The sequence below is a fragment of the Bos grunniens genome, chromosome 9 (assembly GCF_055505025.1).
Source record: "Bos grunniens cultivar Pamir isolate PY7600 chromosome 9, Bosgru_T2T1.0, whole genome shotgun sequence".
Classification (NCBI taxonomy): domain Eukaryota; kingdom Metazoa; phylum Chordata; class Mammalia; order Artiodactyla; family Bovidae; genus Bos; species Bos grunniens.
In genome coordinates, this window is record NC_141173.1 from 78,085,943 (window position 1) to 78,104,539 (window position 18,597).

At 41.1% G+C, this 18,597-nt stretch overlaps 1 long non-coding RNA gene across 7 annotated transcripts in view; it reads left to right on the forward strand.

Moving 5' to 3' along the window:
- The window catches only part of LOC147366227 (uncharacterized), a 514,655-nt gene that overhangs the window by 177,978 nt on the left and 318,080 nt on the right, over positions 1-18,597 (forward strand). The window contains exon 3 of one of the 7 annotated variants that reach the window (XR_015133271.1): positions 12,411-12,579. The exons of the other annotated variants lie outside the window; for them this stretch is intronic. This is a non-coding gene — a long non-coding RNA (uncharacterized LOC147366227). Of the gene's footprint in view, positions 1-12,410; positions 12,580-18,597 lie in introns of those variants that run through there. 7 annotated transcript variants of the gene reach the window in all.

Below are 18,597 nucleotides of genomic sequence, written 5' to 3' on the forward strand. Positions count from 1 at the left end.
CATTAGTCAGAAGACTACCATCACTCTTAAATTATTGCAGTAGGCTCCTAACTTATCTGCATGCTTCCCATCTTAGCTTTTGGTTCTCCTATAGCCATTACAATAATTTTCTAAAATAAAAGCTAGCTGTATAGCTTATGGCCTGTAGGTGAACCGAGAGGATGGTATGTGAAGTTGACACCAGGACCCTGCTTACTGGCCAGCCTCATCTCTTGCCATTCCTACCAGGTCTTCCCCTTGAATTTTGTGCTTCAGTCATACTGCATGTCTTCCCTAGATGGGCAGTACCCTCCCTCATCTGCCTGCCCAGCTCTTGTCCTTGTTTGGCTAACTCCTCTTCCACCTGTGCCTTTGAATTGCAAGCATCCATCTGCAAGTTTTTCCTGACCCCCTTCCTCATTCACTTCCGTATCTCTTGGATCTAAGTCCTCTTACATTCCCCTGGTGGTGCTAAGTCATGTCTGACTCTTGTGACCGCATGGACTGTAGCCCACCAGGCTCCTCTGTCCATGGGATTTTCCAGGCAAGAATACTGGAGTGGGTTTTCATTTCCTTCTACCAGAATGTAAAAGCTCTTTGAGAAACAAGACAATTGTTCAATATCATTTTACTCTCAGGGTTTGGAACATAGCAGACATTGTTAATGTTTGTTAGATAAATGACGAGTGCATAATGCATTGCAATTTCTCAGAAGAAGAAACAGAGGTTAACTCACAAATCTAAGAGTGACACAGTGAGTCTTCTAGTCCAGGATTATTTCCGATAAATCATCCATCTGCAGCTAGATACACCCTCTAGATATAGGCAAATTGGGATTGAACCTTTATGGTGTGAGATACTGTTTTACAGGCTTTTCTGTTTTTTTGGTTTGCTGCAGAATGGTAGCACTCAGTGGCAGCAAGAGGATGAAGAGGCTTGTGGCTCACAATCCAGGAATAATCAAGGGAGACGTGGACTAGAAATTGGGGTGCCACCGCTAGCTCACCAAGTGCTTTTCTTTTAGCATTTAGCCTTTCTTAGGCTCAACTTCCCTCTCCATAGATAGGCAGGTAGAATAGGTGGTGTTTAACATTCTAACTCTGTAACTCTATTATACTGTCTGTGTCACGGTGCCCTTTAAGCTACTTCTTCCTTAAAAAGCTCAGTGAGCAACCAGTGAGATATACCAGGAAGTAGTGCGTGTCCTGAAGCTTGGCACAAAAATCTCTTGGCACAGTTCTCCTGGATGGCATGCAACTGAGGAGCATGCCTGGCTGGTCTTAGATACAGAGGCCTCCTCCAGCTCCTGCCTTTCATTGGTAGTGAGGACTCCTGTTGCCATTAATCCCTATCTGGACACACAGCCACCTAAAGGTGTGAAGGACCCAATAGTAGGAGGACTTAGTTCAAAGTGTGGAAAGTTCAAGGTGTCTCCCAGAACCAGCCTATCCCAAGGGTCTGGACTAGATACCTTTCTCCAGAAAATTGTCCAACCGCATCTTTTAGGAGAGCCTGCCTGGGTGGGGGCATATTCGTTCCCATAGAGGCACCCATTACCCTCTGTGCCACCAACTGCAACTGTTTGGGTTGGGTGGCATCTGGCACAAGTACAATCAAACTGTAGGCTAATTAAAAACCTGCAGTGACCTCGTGCAAAAAACATTAGCTGCCATCAGGCTCTTGAACTGGGAAGTACTGCAAGAATGGGGCACCTAACCCCATTCAATCCAGAGGTGGAAACTAACTGAAAACACACAAGGGAGAATCTGTGAGGTGAGGTTAGAACCATGAGGGGTCATGGCAGCCTGAAGTGATGAGGAGGCAGAAAATGGAGTTTGCAAAAATTAAGAGGTTATACTTGCACATGGGCTTCCCTGGTGGCTCAGACGGTAAAGAATCTGCCTGTAATGCAGGAGACTTGGGTTTGATCCCTGAGTGGGGAAGAACCCCTGGAGGAGGGAATGGCTACACACTGTAGTATCCTTGCCTGGAGAACTCCATGGACAGAGGAGCCTGGTGGGCTATAGTCCATGAGGTTGCAAAGAGTTGGACTCAACTGAGTGACTAACTTTCACTTACATGGAAAAGTCCCTGAGGAATGTCATAGATGATCTGGAGTAAAGTGTAAGCAAGTCAGAAAAAGAGAACAGAGTGGGCAAGGAGAGAAAGACCATGGGTGTCAAGCTGCTGTGGTCTGGAAGGCTGTCTTGGACCTGCACAACCTTCTGGTTCAATTTCATGCTCAGAAACGTCTAGCCTAGACACAGTTCCTATTCTTATTTCTGAGAGGTTCTTTCTCCATTGTGTATCCTTACAACAACCCCTTACTCATTTCTTTTGAGTAACTGGAAGAGTCTAACACAGCCATCCTTAAGGTAGGGCTCCTGAACTCCTCTGGCATTGGTAGGTCATCCTGGCATTCAAGGATCCACGTCCCTCTTTCTTCATATTTATGTAACATTTTCCTCTGCACTGCACAGCTCCTTAGTTAGACAACATCAAGTTCCCGTACATTGATCCTTAGGGAGATTTTTATATTGGAGTTCCATAATTTTGGGCTTATGAACCCCAAGGAAACTCTAGATGGTCTTCAAGGAAGTTGACAGAACCTCTGAAATTGTAAGTGGTGAAAGTGTGTGTATGTTGAGGGGTTTTTCTGAGGAGAGTTTCCATAGCTTTAACCAGATTCTCAGAGTGACCCATAACCCCCTAAAAGTTAAGGGTCACTAGTTTATCACTAGCATAGCTGGGTTGCAAAGAGCTCAGATTCTAGAATCAGAATTGTAGTTAAAATTTCATCTGTATCACTTACCATTGGATGGGTGTAAATATTTGCTTTACCTCTACATCTTACATTTTACATTCATGAAACAGGTCTAACGCCGGCAGTACTGACACGTTGGAGTGGTATGAGGATTCAAGGAGATAATAGACATAAGGTGTGTAGCACAGTTCCTGGCATATAGCAAATTTTTTAATGTTGATATGTATTACATTTGGATGGCTTTGATATGAGCAAGGTGGGTGTCGAAAATGGCCAAGGCGATTAGAATGGCCATAGAGGCTCCAGATTCGTTGAGACAAGTTCTAAACAGTAGGCATGCAGTCCAACGGTGTGCACCAGTGTCCCTGGTTGCTGGCTTCCCTTGCTTCTGCTTCTGTGGCTTCCATGGATGTACAAGTTTACTTGGACTTCATCTTTCTTCTTCACTTCTTCCTCCACTTTGCTCTCATGGCTTGAGGTTTCTCAAAAGATGGCACTAAGGCCAAGACCAATTAACTTTTATAGGGCAGCATGTGATCCATAGCAGGTCAAGCTTCTGACTAGCTGTTTTTGAATAAAAGCAGATAGTCAAATAAACCCCATTGAGGCTAATAGGATGATGTTGTTATAACACTGTATCCAAATAAGAGAGAGGAGGCCATTTTCTCGACTTGGACGAAGTATCCAGCAGTGGAGTTAGGCTTCCCAGGCGCCTGCCTGGACTCTTAGGTGTGGGGAAAGGACTGTGAGGCAATGGTGAGCGTGCAATCAGCTCTGGCGATCCAGCCGGTTCTAACAGGATCTCCTGTTGGGGCTTCTGTGGTGGAGAACATAAATCCTCAAAATTCCTGATGGGAGGCCCTTGAGTTTTCATTTGACAGGTGGCTAATCAAGTGTATGTGAATAATCATTATACAGGAAACAACCCCAACAAAACAAAACCCAACCCAACTCACTAATGTAAAAAATGTCACTGTGTTTCCAAAATAATGAAGTCCAGCCTACCTTTGGAAAGGGGAAGAGACACAGCAGTGGCCTTTACCAATGCAGCCCAGTGTGCTTATTCTACCAGGTGGGAGAGACAACAGGGGAGTATTTTCTGGCCCTCACCCAGTCACTCAACCATGCAGAGGTCTATGACCTGCAGTTGTTGTAGCTCTCGGAGATATTTGGCTGGACTCCATGTCTCTGTAGAAGGACAAAAGTCCTGCTATTGCAGTAGCCATGGCAATGATGGCGACAGTGAGGACGATGATGCTGGTAGTTGAGTGTTCTAAATTCGTGGTGGATATCTGCACATGATTTCCTGTCTAAAGATCTCAGGTGCGCTCTGGTGGTGGGGCTTCTGCAGGGGCTGTCTTACCTCTGAGAGAGGGTTCTTGGTGTCAGTTGCCCACACCTGCCCTTGGCCAAGCCCAGGCTCAGGGCCAACGCCAGCATTTTGCTTAGGTGCGAGGCTGTTGCCTAGCAGCTTCACTGTTCAAACATGTTGAGAACTAATTTGACCTTTGTCCCTATCCTGCCTTAAGACACCCGTGTAGGACGCTGTATCAGCACAGTGTCTAGCCCGTGAGAGGAGCTAGTTAGGTACTCTGTAAATGTTTGGCTGCTGCTTCTTATAATGAATACTCAAATGGCTTCTTTATGCAAAGAGCAACCTGCTCCTTCTCCCCTTGATTTTCTGTGGGTTTGTTGTTGTTGTTCTGGCAAGGGGTGGGTAGGGAGCAGAGAGGATTAACACATTTGGAAAATTCCTTAGAACATTACTTGTGGTTGCTCCTTATGCAATAGAAGACATGACCATTAGCACAATTTCAAATATCTCCCAGTTTGAATCCTTGATCTCTGTCCCTTTTCTATAAGGATCTCTCTTTGTGTTGACTTCTCTAGCCCCCTACATTTGGGCATAAGTGTGAGTCCTTTAAGAGAATCTTTTGGAAATTCTGGGGTCTCGAAATTGGGTGCCAAGCCTAGGATTAAACTGAATTTATAATTATCATATCAGTTGTTTCTACAGACTCTTTCTAGGGTGGGAAATGGAGAGGTCTATTGTGTGGCTTCCTTCAGTCCCCTAAACTGGAGCAATGTTCCCCATAGTCTCATTCCCTGTATGGGTCCAGGTTAATACTGAGCATGAGATACATTTAAACAAGATTTGGAAGATGACAGTGAAGCATTAGCTGTTGTTTATCAATAGAAGTTGGGTGTGGAACTCCAGGGGCAATGGTGGGTTGTGACTTTTGATGCTGATCTGCTAACCACACTGTGGACCACTCAAGGTCACCGCTCCTGTGGCAACCTCTGCCTCTTTGAATCCTGGTGGTGGTTTAGTCGCTAAATCACATCTGACTCTTGTAACCCCATGGACTGTATAGCCTGCCAGGTTCCTCTGACTATGCGATTTTCCAGGCAAGAATACTGGAGTAGGATGCCATGCCCTCCTCCAGGGGATCTTCCCAACCCGAGAATCAAACCCAGGCCTCCTGCATTGCAGGCAGATTCTTTACCGGCTGAGCTATGCGGGAAGCACACGAAGCTAACAGTGGTGGTGGTTTAGTCCCTAAGTCATGTCAACTCTTGCAACCCCATGGACTGAGTCCTGAGCCAGAGGTATAGGCAGTCCCATAGTAAATTGTGTTGATGTTACCATGCAGATCACCTCATCATTAAGAAGAGGGTGATGAAAGACAGCTGTGAGTTCCAGTTTGTCCTCATGGGTCTTAGGTTCTTGTTTGTCCTTGCTCGCCTCTCCTTCCTGTCCAGATCATCCTCCGGACTGCTGGTGCAGATCCACAGCAACTTCATGCCCAATGCCAATCACAGACACAACTCCCATAGACTTCCTTTTCCAGCAATCCCATTCTTGTGTCAAGTTTAGTCCTGATAATAATCCCTATTCAACACCACCTCTGCTTCTCTAATTGAACCCTGATTGGTAACACTGTTCTTATCGTGAATGAATACCAACCTTTTTTTAAAAAAGCAGTGGCCCTGGAGTTCAAATATTCTTTGTACTGTCTTGGGGAACACCAGCTTTAGAGGGGGAAGGCATGAGAGTCTTTTCTGTAATTCACCTGGTATGTTGGCTGAACTTGTTTTCTGTAACTCAAGCATTATACTGTCCATAGGAGGGGAGTTGCTAAGGTTTACAGGGAAAACAGACAGTTGTTTACTATCATATATAGGTCAAGCATATATGTCTAAATATAAGCATACATTTCTTAGGTATATATGCTTGGAAGTGAAAGTGCTAGTTTCTCAGTCATGTCCAACTCTGCAACCCCACGGACTGTAGCCCGCCAGGCTCCTCTGTCCATGGGATTCTCCAGGCAAGAATACTGGAGTGGATTGCCATTCACTTCTCCAGGGGATCTTCCCAGCCCAAGGATTGAACCTGGCTCTCCTGCATTGCAGGCAGATTCTTTATCATCTGAGCCACCAGGGAAGCCCCTAGACACCTAAGGCACAGATATTAAAGGACTTAAACACCTCAGGACATGAGAGAAGTGAAGAAAAATGAAGGTGTGGTGGAGCAAACTAAGGTGAATGCAAGTTACTTGCACAATAAACAGTTGTTTAATGAATGTATAAGGTGTGTTTTGACATTTTTAATTTAGAAATAAAACAAAAAACAAACAAAAAGTATAAAATTATTTTTTAATCTACTTTTGCAGTACCTCAAAACAACTATTTTCGTCTCCGGGTATTACTTTACATACGTACACTTGTTATATAGTTGGAATCACAGTGCACCAGTTGTTTATTGTATTGTCTTTGTTTTCCCCCAGTTATGTTTCATATATATATATTTTTTTTTCATTGACCTGGATCTCAAGGGAGACTATGAATACTTTTAAGGAGATTTTAAAACCTTGGTTCAAAAAAGTGTTATGTTTTCTCCTTCATCTCCTGCTTAGAATGTTTGGTTCTGAGAAGTCTATGAGCTGTTTTGGAAATCAGTCTGACAGATGATTGCTAAAGCAGTGTGTAGCCAAGGTGAGTCCTAAATAGTAAGAGCTGTTGCTAAGGAAACCGCGACAGAGAGGTTTAGGGTACAAACTTTGCTATCATATTTAAATTTCTTGCCATGGTCCTTGCTTACTGGACTTGAACATTTAAACAGCTCCAGTCAAGACAGAAGTGGCGTAAGGGTAATGGGCATGGTCTAGCAGAGGGCACAGTCAGAAGGGACTACGGGGCTGCTGGAGAGCAGAAGAGGGAAGGGTTCATGCCTGCTGACCCGAGAGAAAACTTTCTGGACTCAGGGATCTGTGAATTTGAGTGAGAATTAGCTTAATACTGGGGAAGACCATTCCTATGCCTCTGCTAGTGTCCCTGTCTCCTGGGGCCAATTGTTCTATAAGCTGGGTACAACCTATATGTGTATGTATATTTAAGCACAAACACACAATTAAAATGAAAACTTACCTTGAACTCAGTACATTCAGTTGATAAAAACTAAGCTGCTTTACTTGAGTTTCAGATTAGGTGACTGAGAATTTCTCTTGCTTGGCCTTCATCTCAGCTTTACCTCCATCTTTACTTCTTTTTGTTGCAATCCCTGAGGCCCATGGGGTTATGAGAAAAATAGCTTGAAAACTGCTGGTTTGGAACCACTTTAGTTCATACTTGGTCTTATGAGGAAATTTGAACTTTTCATGTTTGAGTCAGATATTTTGCATCTTTTTAAAAATTTTCATTAATCTCTTTGTGATAATAGTGATCAATATTAGCAAAATCTATAATTGCAAAATCATGGCACTGACAAGATGTCAGGCTGTGTTCTAAGCACTTTTTATATATATATATATATATATATATCATCAACTCATTTAATCTTTGTAGCCCTATGAGGAGAGTACAACCATAATTCATTGATTCTAAAACATATTTTCTCTCACATTTTAGCATCTGCGAAATTTTAATATGTCTTACTTTTGGTAGCATGTCATAGTTTAATTGGTAGCATTTTAAAATTTCTTAATGGAACATAAAATAGTGGTATGTTTTACGATACAGGCTAGCCTCGATTCCTGAAATCCAATATAACTATCCTCAATTTACAAAAGAAGAACTTTGGGCACAGAGAGGTCAGGTAACTTGCCCAATATGACAAACCTTGGCATTCAAGCTTCAGTTTGTGCTCTCCGCTACTTTGTACACTTCCTGGCCTTCAGTATGGGTTTCCCCTGTCCTTGCTTTCACTGCCACCAAAGAGTGCACCCTTAGCCTGGGGACCTCTCCTGCTTCTGAGAGTGGATTTCATCCACTGAGTGGAGGTCCTCTTCCAGGAGCATCTCCTGACAAGGCAGACACAATTTCCAGAGTTTACCAATCCAGCCTTTCTCATTCAGCCATTAACATTCTGCTGGGATTTACTTATTTTATTGCTTATCCAAATGAGAGACAATTCCAAAACAGCCTTTGGGGAGATGAGACACAGAACAAGTTGTGATAAGAGAAAAGACTGGAAGGATAAATGATATTTCAGAACTGGCTCCGACTGGCTTATAAGAGCTCTTGCCTGCTGGCTGGTGGAAGTATTTACATCACGGAAATCAGCAAACATGCTGTGTGAATCAGGGCATCTTGTTTGTTTGTTTGTCCTTTTCAGAGAGCCAGTTTATGATCCCATCATTGGATAGATGCTAAAAAATTGGATTTTAGAAAAAAAACCCTCATTGGTCAAAACACAACAGTAGGAGGAGAACAGGAGGATGAGTATGAGAGGATATTCTGAAGTTTTCTCAATAGTCTCAATGCCAAAGAATTTTAATATTATTAGAATTGCATCATGTGTATATATTTTAATTTAATTTATATTATGATCTTAATATTTATAGGGAAGGAGGTCAGTGACACATATACTATCTACCTGAAGAACTGTAGAGAACCCTAATTACCCAAGGAGTGAGCACTGTCCACTGTTTATTTTGCCCTCCTTCTTGAGAGAGAGGTTCGTCAGCTATTTGCCAAGGGAAGCAAGTGGGCAACGGGGCTTCCAAAATCATCCCGCAAACAATAACTATTAGATTCTAGAGGGCAGCGCTCAACGTGTAGGGAGTGATCAATAAGTGGTTATTGTTGAATCAAGTGATTATTTAAGAGTTCTTGTATAGTCACATCTCTTCTATGTGGGTTCTCTGGTTATTTTCTCTTTTTTTCCTTGGTGATTCTCAGTAAAACCCACAAAACAAAAATGGCTTGTGGGCTTATCATTAGGAGGAGGAAGGAAGTGAGCTGCTGCATAGACTGTGCCCCAGCCAGAAGAGAGAAAACTCCAGGAAATTAAGTAGATTGCAGCAAGGGTAAAAAGAAACCCAGTGCTGGCCAAGACCTCAAGTGTTTGGCACACAGGAACAGAAGATCAGGGGGATGGGCTAGGGTCTGAGGAGAGGCTCTTGGGGCTAGAATGAGGAAGGGAGTTTGAGTTTCCCAAACAGGAGCTCTTTGGTCACCTTGGGGTCACAAAAGTCACGCACGGGAAATTGGTTGTGGGGGAGGGGCAAGAGGAGGGAGACAAACTCTCAAGGCAGACCAGACTTGGAGATGGGGATTATGGCAGTTTAATGTCGCAAAGGATTTGCCCATTTTCATGTCCAAATTGGGCTATTTTAGGGAAAAAAAATAAACCTTTGTGATTCTTCTCTATTTAAAGCTACAAGGATTCAGCTCAGGAAATGTACCTTCATAGGTTGTAGGATGGAGATTTTAGCAGTTGGACTCTTGACTGACTCAGTGTATGGGCTTCACAGCTATGAAGGCTGAATAGCAATTTCTAGAACGACCTTCCTAATATCTTAACCCCCACATAGAAAAGAACTGCATACAATCTATTAACGAATTTGGCTCTCATTAATAATTCTTTGAACTGGCAGAGCAATCCTAGCTGATTGAAAATAATTATCAACCTCTCCAAATGATTAAACAGCACATTTAGATTTTCATTTATATCATCATTTTGATTGAATGATGTGTATGTGTGTGGGACTGTGTATTAACAAGGTATCTCTTCAAAGTTATAATAAATACTGCATGGAAAAAAGAGTTGCCTATTTCTAAGTATTAGAGGAAAACCAAGAAGCCGAGGGCGGGTGAGCCAAAGCACAAAATTGGGACCTAAAATATATGATAAAAGACAGACTGTGGCAGAGATAAAGTTTCATGAGACACGAGTGATAAACACATAGAGAAATACTTGTGGCGTTCCTAGCATAACATCGGAAGATTGAAAATTCTGGTCAGCGTCAGCAAACAAGCAGTGTAATTAATCTGGAACAGAAAGAATACCACAGATGTTTAAAATTATTATTTTTTTCCTATTGGCTCAGTCTCCTGCATATTTACAAATTGAAGGTTGTAGATTGATAGCTCCTGAGATGCACGTCCAGTGGGTCCTGCTCCAGGTTTGTGTTTGCACTCAATGCATCCTTTTGGGTTCAAACTATTTCCCTCAATTAGAATATAAGAAAAATTATAGCCCAAACCTGCTTTTTCTCATGTTGGTCTCCCACGTGTGTTCTGTTAAGGAGTCACTCAACAGGAATAACAAACAAAAACTCCCACCAGTAACTGTATCATCTCACAGAGGGGTGTGCAGGCTGCTCTTCTTCACTAAGATAATTCAGTTTGGAACAGCCTCATTCATAACACAATAATAGTAACTCGTTTCCACTGGGTTCATTTGAATTCTGATTTTGCTGCATGTCCCCATCTGGATTAGCTCAACAAACTTTAAATGCTAGAGAAAAAATTATGCAAATATGGAAGTTTATAACACTCTGAGCAGATTTTCTTACAACCCTAAGGACTGGGCAAATATTTCACAAGGAGGTAAACTAAGTCACCAAGAGGTTTTGCTGGTGTTTTACGGTCTCCTGAAAAGTCAGAGGCAAAACACCAGAATCTTGGCCAGAGGTTAAAATTCTGCAGGTTAGTGTTAGAGCATGATCTGCTTCCAGGTTGGTGGGTTTTTTGTTTGTTTATTTTCAGTGCGTGTTAAACATGGACTTTTTCTGAAAGGGCAGTCACAGACAGAGTAGCTCAAATGGTTTGAAAAGCGCCAGCTCTACAGAAGAAGACTCTATCTTATAGCTGGGAGCCTTTCCTTCAAAGCACGCAGGCTGATAGGATGACAAGAGAACTTCAGTCATGGACTGTGGTGATCTCTGAGCATCTCAGGTGCTTTAAAAGGCAGCACACCTGGAGAAGGAAATGGCAACCCATTCCAGTATTCTTGCCTGAAAAATCCCATGGATGGAGTTGCCTGGTGGGTCCATGGGGTCCATGGGGTCATAAAGAGCTGGACATGACTGAGCACCTTTCACATACATGCATGCTTGTGTGCTAAGTCACTTCAGTTGTCTCTGACTCTTTGCGACCCTGTGGACTTGTCTCCCACCAGGCTCCTCTGTCCATGGGATTCTCCAGGCAAGAATACTGGTGTGGGTTGCCATGCCCTCCTCCAGAGGATCTTCCCTACCCAGGGATCAAACCCAGGTCTCTTATGTCTCCTGCATCGGTAGGTGGGCTCTTTACCACTGAGTCACCTGGGAAGCACATCAAGGGCAGAAGAATCATGGCAAACCCTGCCAGACCCTTTGTAACCTGCAAGGTTCATCACTCCTCTGGCTGGAGACACCAGTTCTCCTGTGGGGTCTATTTGTGTATCAGTCATTCTATAAACACTGAGATATAATTTGTCAAATCGTGTGTTCCTAGATAAGACCTTCTACTTCTTTGCCTTGAGGTTGATTAAAAACCAAGTTTTTAGTTCTTTTTCTATGAAATAAATTAGCAAAATAGAGTATGGTGAGAATAGACTAAAATAAAAGGTACTAAAAATAAAATGTTCTCATCTTTGAAAATTCTGTATTCACAATTTAAATGTTATCTTGACTTAGATATGAGTTTTGTCCACATTTACTTCAAGATGCAAAGTGTATTCTGACACACATACTCACACACAAAGAAAAAGACACTCAAAGAGACTCTGAGAAATCATCTGTCCACTTAGTAACCAGAATAGAAACAGAAATAGAAACCAGGTATAAAAATAATTTCCAAGAGTCTCTGAGTTACAAAAGATACATTTGGTTGTTGCATGTAAACTGGTCCTTCCTCCCTTGCCTCTGTGTTCCCTTTTAATAGTTCCTGTCCCCTTTTTTTCTCCCCCAAGTCACAGGTTAGGAGAATATTAGCAATTATCTTTGATGGACCCACTTAGATTATGTTTACATAACACCAAGCAAAATGTTTGGGGAAGGAATTCACTATTGCGCTGGGGTGTAGGCATAAATTTCTTCATATAAGAACCAGTTCTTCTTTACAGAATGTTTCAAAATGTTTATTTCAAACCAGTGGGCTCAGCCTAGTTAAGGGGTGTTTTCCGCATAAAAGCCTTGTGGTTGGATAAGAACTGGCCTCACCCAGGGTGTCCTAAAACTGTCTTATCTTTTAGCACATTTTCTAACTCCTTTTAGACAAAAGAAGGAAACCAAAACAAAATTGGGGCTAACAATATGGTTAGGAAGATAGGGCATCAGCCTTTTGCTAGAAACATGTATTCCTGTGAAAATGAAGGGGATGCAAAGAAGAGAATCATGAAATTTCATAATGTTCAGAGTTGGAGGGGCTTAAAACTAATCTAATCTTCCTTCTTCTACAGATGTGGAAACTGGGAACCACAGAGCAGAGCGACTGATCACATTTTCTAAAAACATTTGGCCTGTGATCCAAGAGCTGGCTGAAATATTTCAAGGCATATTTTTCTACATATTCCAGAAAAAAAAATTCAAAATTCTCTTTTATTCTAAAATCCAATCATTCATATTGCCCGGAAGTCTTTTCTTATATTTCTCTCAAATTTCTCATGTTTATTTGTGACAAAAAAGTTTACTTTATGGCAAACTGCCTTAGATGTCAAATATTCTGAAACAGGACCTGGAGTTAAAGGGGACCCTGACTCTGGTCAGAGACAAATCTCTGTGGCCGCCACCGTGGGCTTTCATTTTTAGCCATTTGCCCAGGTGGCACAGTGGTAAAGAATCGCCTGCCAAAACAGAAGATGCAGGAAACGTGGGTTCAATCCCTGGATGGGGAAGATACCCTGGAGTAGGAAATAGCAACCCACTCCAGTATTCTTGCCTGGAAAATTCCATGGATAGATGAGCTTGATGGCCTGCAGTCCATGGGGTCGCAAAGAGTTGGACATTACTGAGCCACTAAGCATGCACACACACACCAGACTCAGAAATGAGGACTATTTAGCACTCTTTAGGGCTAGAGAGGAGTCCTTTTTGGTTTTGATCACTTTAAGGACAGTTTAAGCTTGCCTCTTACTCTTTCAACATATCCCCAAGGTTGTTCCTACTCTTCTCTCTTTCCTGTTCTTTGGAATCTTAATGTCCTAGTCGTTTAAAATTGTCTGTTTTCCAACTTTCTGCCCCACCCCCCCTCTTATTCTAATCCCCTAATCCCAATTTAGCAAAGTATTGAGTTCTTTTTTTCTTTGTTATTTTTACTCTGTAGTTTTCTGGCTACCTTGGGAAGTTTACTTTTTTTTTTTTTTTTAAACAAAAGTGAATTTTACTTATTTGGACATTTAAAAATTATGCCTTCCAGTTTCTATGAGACTGGTTTCTCTCTTTTTAAATCACTGGATGTCTTGAAAGAGGTCTGCACTTAGTCAATACTTAGTGTCTTCACATCTCATTAATTCCTCAACCCATTACAGGCTGGCTTCCACCACCACCGTGCAATTAAAACTGCTCTCTCACCAGTATCCTCCCAACTGGCCAGTTCAATGGCCCCACTCTTCCTTGTCACCCTACTTGACATTTATGCAACATTTGACACGGTTGACTAGCCACTCCTTATTGAAACTCTTTCCCTTCTCAGGCGCTTTTATTTCATCAGCTCTTGCCTAAGCTTTCTTCTTAGGCTTCCTTTGCTGGTTCCTCCCACCTTTTGATGTTGTTTTTCCAGGGGATATATTTACGGTTTGCTCACACCGCACACCGTTACTCTGCTCTGTTGTTCTCAAGGACCCCATATGCACTGATGAAGTTCTCTGGCTTATAATTTCTCAGCTGAACACCCGTTCATATTTCCTAGAGCCTATAGGACATTTTCACCCATTTTCTCTGAATGTGATGGATGAGGACTATTATTCTCATTATCATCATGATTAAATTCTCTCTGCCTTTGCTCATGCTGTTTTCTGGGTCCCTCCTTCACCTTCCCTGCTTGGAGCACTCCTGCTAATTATTCAAGACCAGCCCTCCTGCTGCCACCTCCTCTTGAGCACATTCTCTGTCACTCTGAAGAAGGGTTTCTTGTTATTTCCTTTTTTCTTTTAGAGTATTTTGATAGTGATAATGACTAACTTTAATGGAATTCTTAGATGTCAGTCTCTGATCTAAGTTCTCATGGATGATCTCATTGAATCTGCACAGAAGCCCCTGACATAGGTACTTTTATCATCCACTGATTTTGCATGAGAAAACCAACTCATGCAAATAACTTGTAGGTTTCCACAATAAAATTTCAAACTCAGGCAGCCTGAGTCCAGAGTACTTGCCCTGTCCCTTCCCCCCACCCTCCATAACAGTAGCTAATTTTTACTGACAACTTATTTTGTGTGTGGATGTCTGTGTATTATCCTCATTTAGGAGCTTCCCTGCTGGCTCAGTGGTAGAGTCTGCCTGCAGTGCAGGAGACTTGAGTTTGATCCCTGGGTTGGGAAGATCCCCTGGAGAAGGAAATGGCAATCCACTCCAGTATTATTGCCTGGAGAATCCCATGGACAGAAGATCCTGGCGGGCTACAGTCCATAGGGTTGCAAATAGTTGTACACAGCTGAAAGACTAACACATATCCTCATTTAGTCCCTGGAAGACTGTTACAAAGTGTTACATGGTAAAATTATTATTATATCTATTTTATGAATGAGGAGTCCAGTTCAGTTCAGTTCAGTTGCTCAGTCATGTCCGACTCTTTGCGACCCCATGAATTGCAGCACGCCAGGCCTCCCTGTCCATCACCAACTCCCGGAGTTCACTCAGACTCACATCCATCGAGTCAGTGATGCCATCCATCCATCTCATCCTCTGTCGTCCCCTTCTCCTCCTGCCCGCAATCCCTCCCAGCATCAGAGTCTTTTCCAGTGAGTCAACTCTTCACATGAGGTGGCCAAAGGACTGGAGTTTCAGCTTTAGCATCATTCCTTCCAAAGAAATCCCAGGGCTGATCTCCTTCAGAATGGACTGGTTGCACTCTTCTATCAGCTCTCTAAGGGCTCTGATGGTGTTCTTTCCAATTTTTTATCCTCTATATCTAGTCACAAAATATAAATTCAATAAATGTGGAGAGAGAGACTGATAAACAGATTGGCTATTGTTGTCTTTGGGTTGTTTTTCGAGGACAATTGATATGCATCCACTTTGTTCTATGTTTTCCATAGCCAGCCATTTCTGTGTGCAACATTGTGAAGCCAAATATGAAAATGCTGTCTCTGCAAACTTAGTTTCACTTCCCAAAGGTAACATAACTGCTGCCCTGACAGTCTGTATCTGCTTCCCTCTCCCTTTAGCAATTTTTAGCTGTTGTGTCCAGATGTAAGGTTTAGTTGAAGAGACCCTTACTCTATTCAGAGATGAATACCACATTTCACAGAATATAAGCCTAAGACAAATTTAAGTCATGTCATGGTTTGAAAGAGGCCATTTTGTTTTGAGTGAGGCGGTATTTGTCCATCTCAGGTACTTGCTAGTTCCATTACCTGCCCCTTCCTTCCCTCTTCCCTTCCTCTCTCCCTTCCTTCCTACAGCTGAATTTTACTGCATGCTGATAATGTCACATAAAATTCCATCTCTCCACTCTCCCCAAAACAGGCTGGTTTTGTAATTTTTGAACTGTAAAATACAATATTTTGCATCCATAAAGTGCACCATATATTCATTCTTCTTGTTTTGTTTGTTTATAAAATTACAGAAGTACTGGTGCACCTTCTTTCACTGCACTTCTCTTTATTGCCCTTCACAGATATTGCATTTTTTATAAATTGAAGGTTTGTGGCACTACTTTTCCAACAGCATTTGCTCACTTGTGTCCCTATTTGGTAAGTTTAGTAATTCTTGCAATATTTAAAACTTTTCAATTATTATTATATTTGCTCTAGTAATCTGTGATGAGTGATCTTTGATGTTGCTATGACAACTTCTTGAAGGCTCAGATGATGGTTAGCATTTTTTAGCAATAAAGTATTTTTAGTTATGTACCTTATTTCTTTTAGATATTATGCTGTTGAGCACTTAATAGACTACAGTATAGTGTAAACATGGCTTTTATATGTGTTAGGACACCCTAAAATTCATGTGACTCATTTAACTGAGATATTTGCTTTATTGCAGTGATCTGGAACAGAACCTACAATATCTCTGAGATATGCTTGTAATACATGGTTACTGTAGAAAATATCCAGAATATAAAGTTATATGTAGTAAAATTTAAATATCCTTCTTTGCTATGAATCTCCCCTACTTTTGGTTGCAATACCTTTTCCGTGCATTATAAACCTAAATGTGTAAAATACACACCTAGTGAGTTTTTAAGTTTCCTAAACTGAGGTAACATCGTATGATGTATATCATAAACGTGCTGTATAATCTTCAGCACGTTTTTTCAGGTAATATGGCTTTCCATGTCTGTGTTCATAAATCTACTTCAGTCTTCTTAATGGTAATGTAATATTTCATGCTGGGTGTATACATTTTATAACCCAGTTCCCCTTAGAAGAAAATGTGGATTGGGCTCCAAATGCTAAATATACACATATCTTTGTGCCCAGGTGTAAGGATTCTGTAGCTAAGTTCCTGGAATTAGAGTTGCTGGGTCAGGAAGCATGTCTTATTTTGATAGCATCTCCTTGTGGCATATGATATCCAGTGATGACCCCACTGAATCAAACCTCCATGTTCACATCCTTAGCTGAAAACTCACATTAAATCTAAGATACTTATCCTTGGCTTCACTCATGGCTCAGCAGTAAAGAATCTACCAGCCAATGCAGGTTTGATCCCTGGGTTAGGAGGATCCTTTGGAGAGGGAAATGGCAACCTGCTCCAGTATTCTTGCCTGGGAAATCCCATGGACAGAGGAGCCTGGCCGGCTACAGTCTATGGGGTTGGCAGAAAAGTTGGATATGACTTAGTAACTAAATAACAACAACCTATCCTTACCACTTTAATAAACATAGCTAGATCTATATACTTTAACTAACATGGAGAATTAATCTGGATCTACAGCTTCTTTGTCCCCCTGAACATGACAAGACTGGTAACACACTTTTACTTTTCCCTTCCTTCTCCATCTTTGTTTATTTTGACAAGATCATTTGGAATTTTCTTGACTTGCTAATTTTTAAAATACTATTCTTCTATTTCTTATGACATTTCCTGATAGCTATCAATATACTGAGCCTCACAGCCACATTATGAAATATAATTTAGACTTAAGTATAATTGCTAGTGGGCTTTTAATCTCATCTCCTTGTAACATGTTATACTTTGTGAAAATTCTCCTTTTGTTTTAGATTCCCTTTTTGTCATTTTTTTTCCCCCAAAGAGATGCCTGGGTGCTAAGCTTTATAAATTACTATGTGCATAATAATATCTTTTTTCCCTTCATACTGGATTGATATTTTGTCAGGTTATAAAATTCTAAGATCAAAATAATTTTTTCTTAGCTTTTTGAAAGCATTTCTCTATTATCCTTTAGTCCTTCATCATTGATATGAAATATGATGGCAAAGTGATTTTTGTTTTTTAGGTAACCCATTTTTTTTTTCTTCCTGAAAGATTTTTGGGTTTTCTCTTTGTCCTTGGAATTTAATGACCTCAGTACGATTTGTTTGTATTTTTTATTTGTTGTGTTTTAAAGTCTTCTGACTCAGCACTTTATTGGCCATTTTCAGGAAGAATATTCAGATTCCTGGATACTAAAGTTCTTCTAGCAAGAAAATTCTGAATTTTCCTTTATCATTATTTCTTGCTTTTTATCTTAAAACAAATAATTAAAAAAAAACTTCCAATGGTAATTAAACATAGTTTATCATGTTCACCATTTTTTCTCCTACTGAAATATACTTAAGTATCTAGAAATATGCTATCATTCTTTTTGTTCATGAAGGGTATAGTTATTTACAGCTAGATCCAAGAAACTTAGATTATAGAATTGATGTATTTCTGTGGGGAAAAATTTGTTTTCTGTGCCCCAAAACCTCACTCATTTTCTTAATAAAATTGAAGACGGGCTTCTCCTGAATACTAATTTGGCCTCATTCATTATAAAATCATTTTCAACAATTTAACAAGTGAATTTAGATTACATATTTAGATTGTATGAATTCCTGAAAAATGTATTAATAATATATAACATAACATTGCAAAATATCAACAAGAATGCCCTAGCTTAAATAAATAGCTTAAATGTATTACAGGAAAAAAAGTAGATCTGAGTGAATATCCATGGGCTAATCTTTATCGAATGTTGCTCTGTGCCAGGCTTCTCTCTACTATTTTTATAAGCATCCTTCCTTTAATTCTCACATTAGGCCAATGAGGCAAACACTGTCATTATCTCAATTTTACATAGGAGGAAACTAAAATTGGGAGAGCTTGCATTAGATCAGATCAGATCAGTCGCTCAGTCGTGTTCGACTCTTTGCGACCCCATGAATCGCAGCACGCCAGGCCTCCCTGTCCATCACCAACTCCCGGGGTTCACTCAGACTCACGTCCATTGAGTCAGTGATGCCATCCAGCCATCTCATCCTCTGTCGTCCCCTTCTCCTC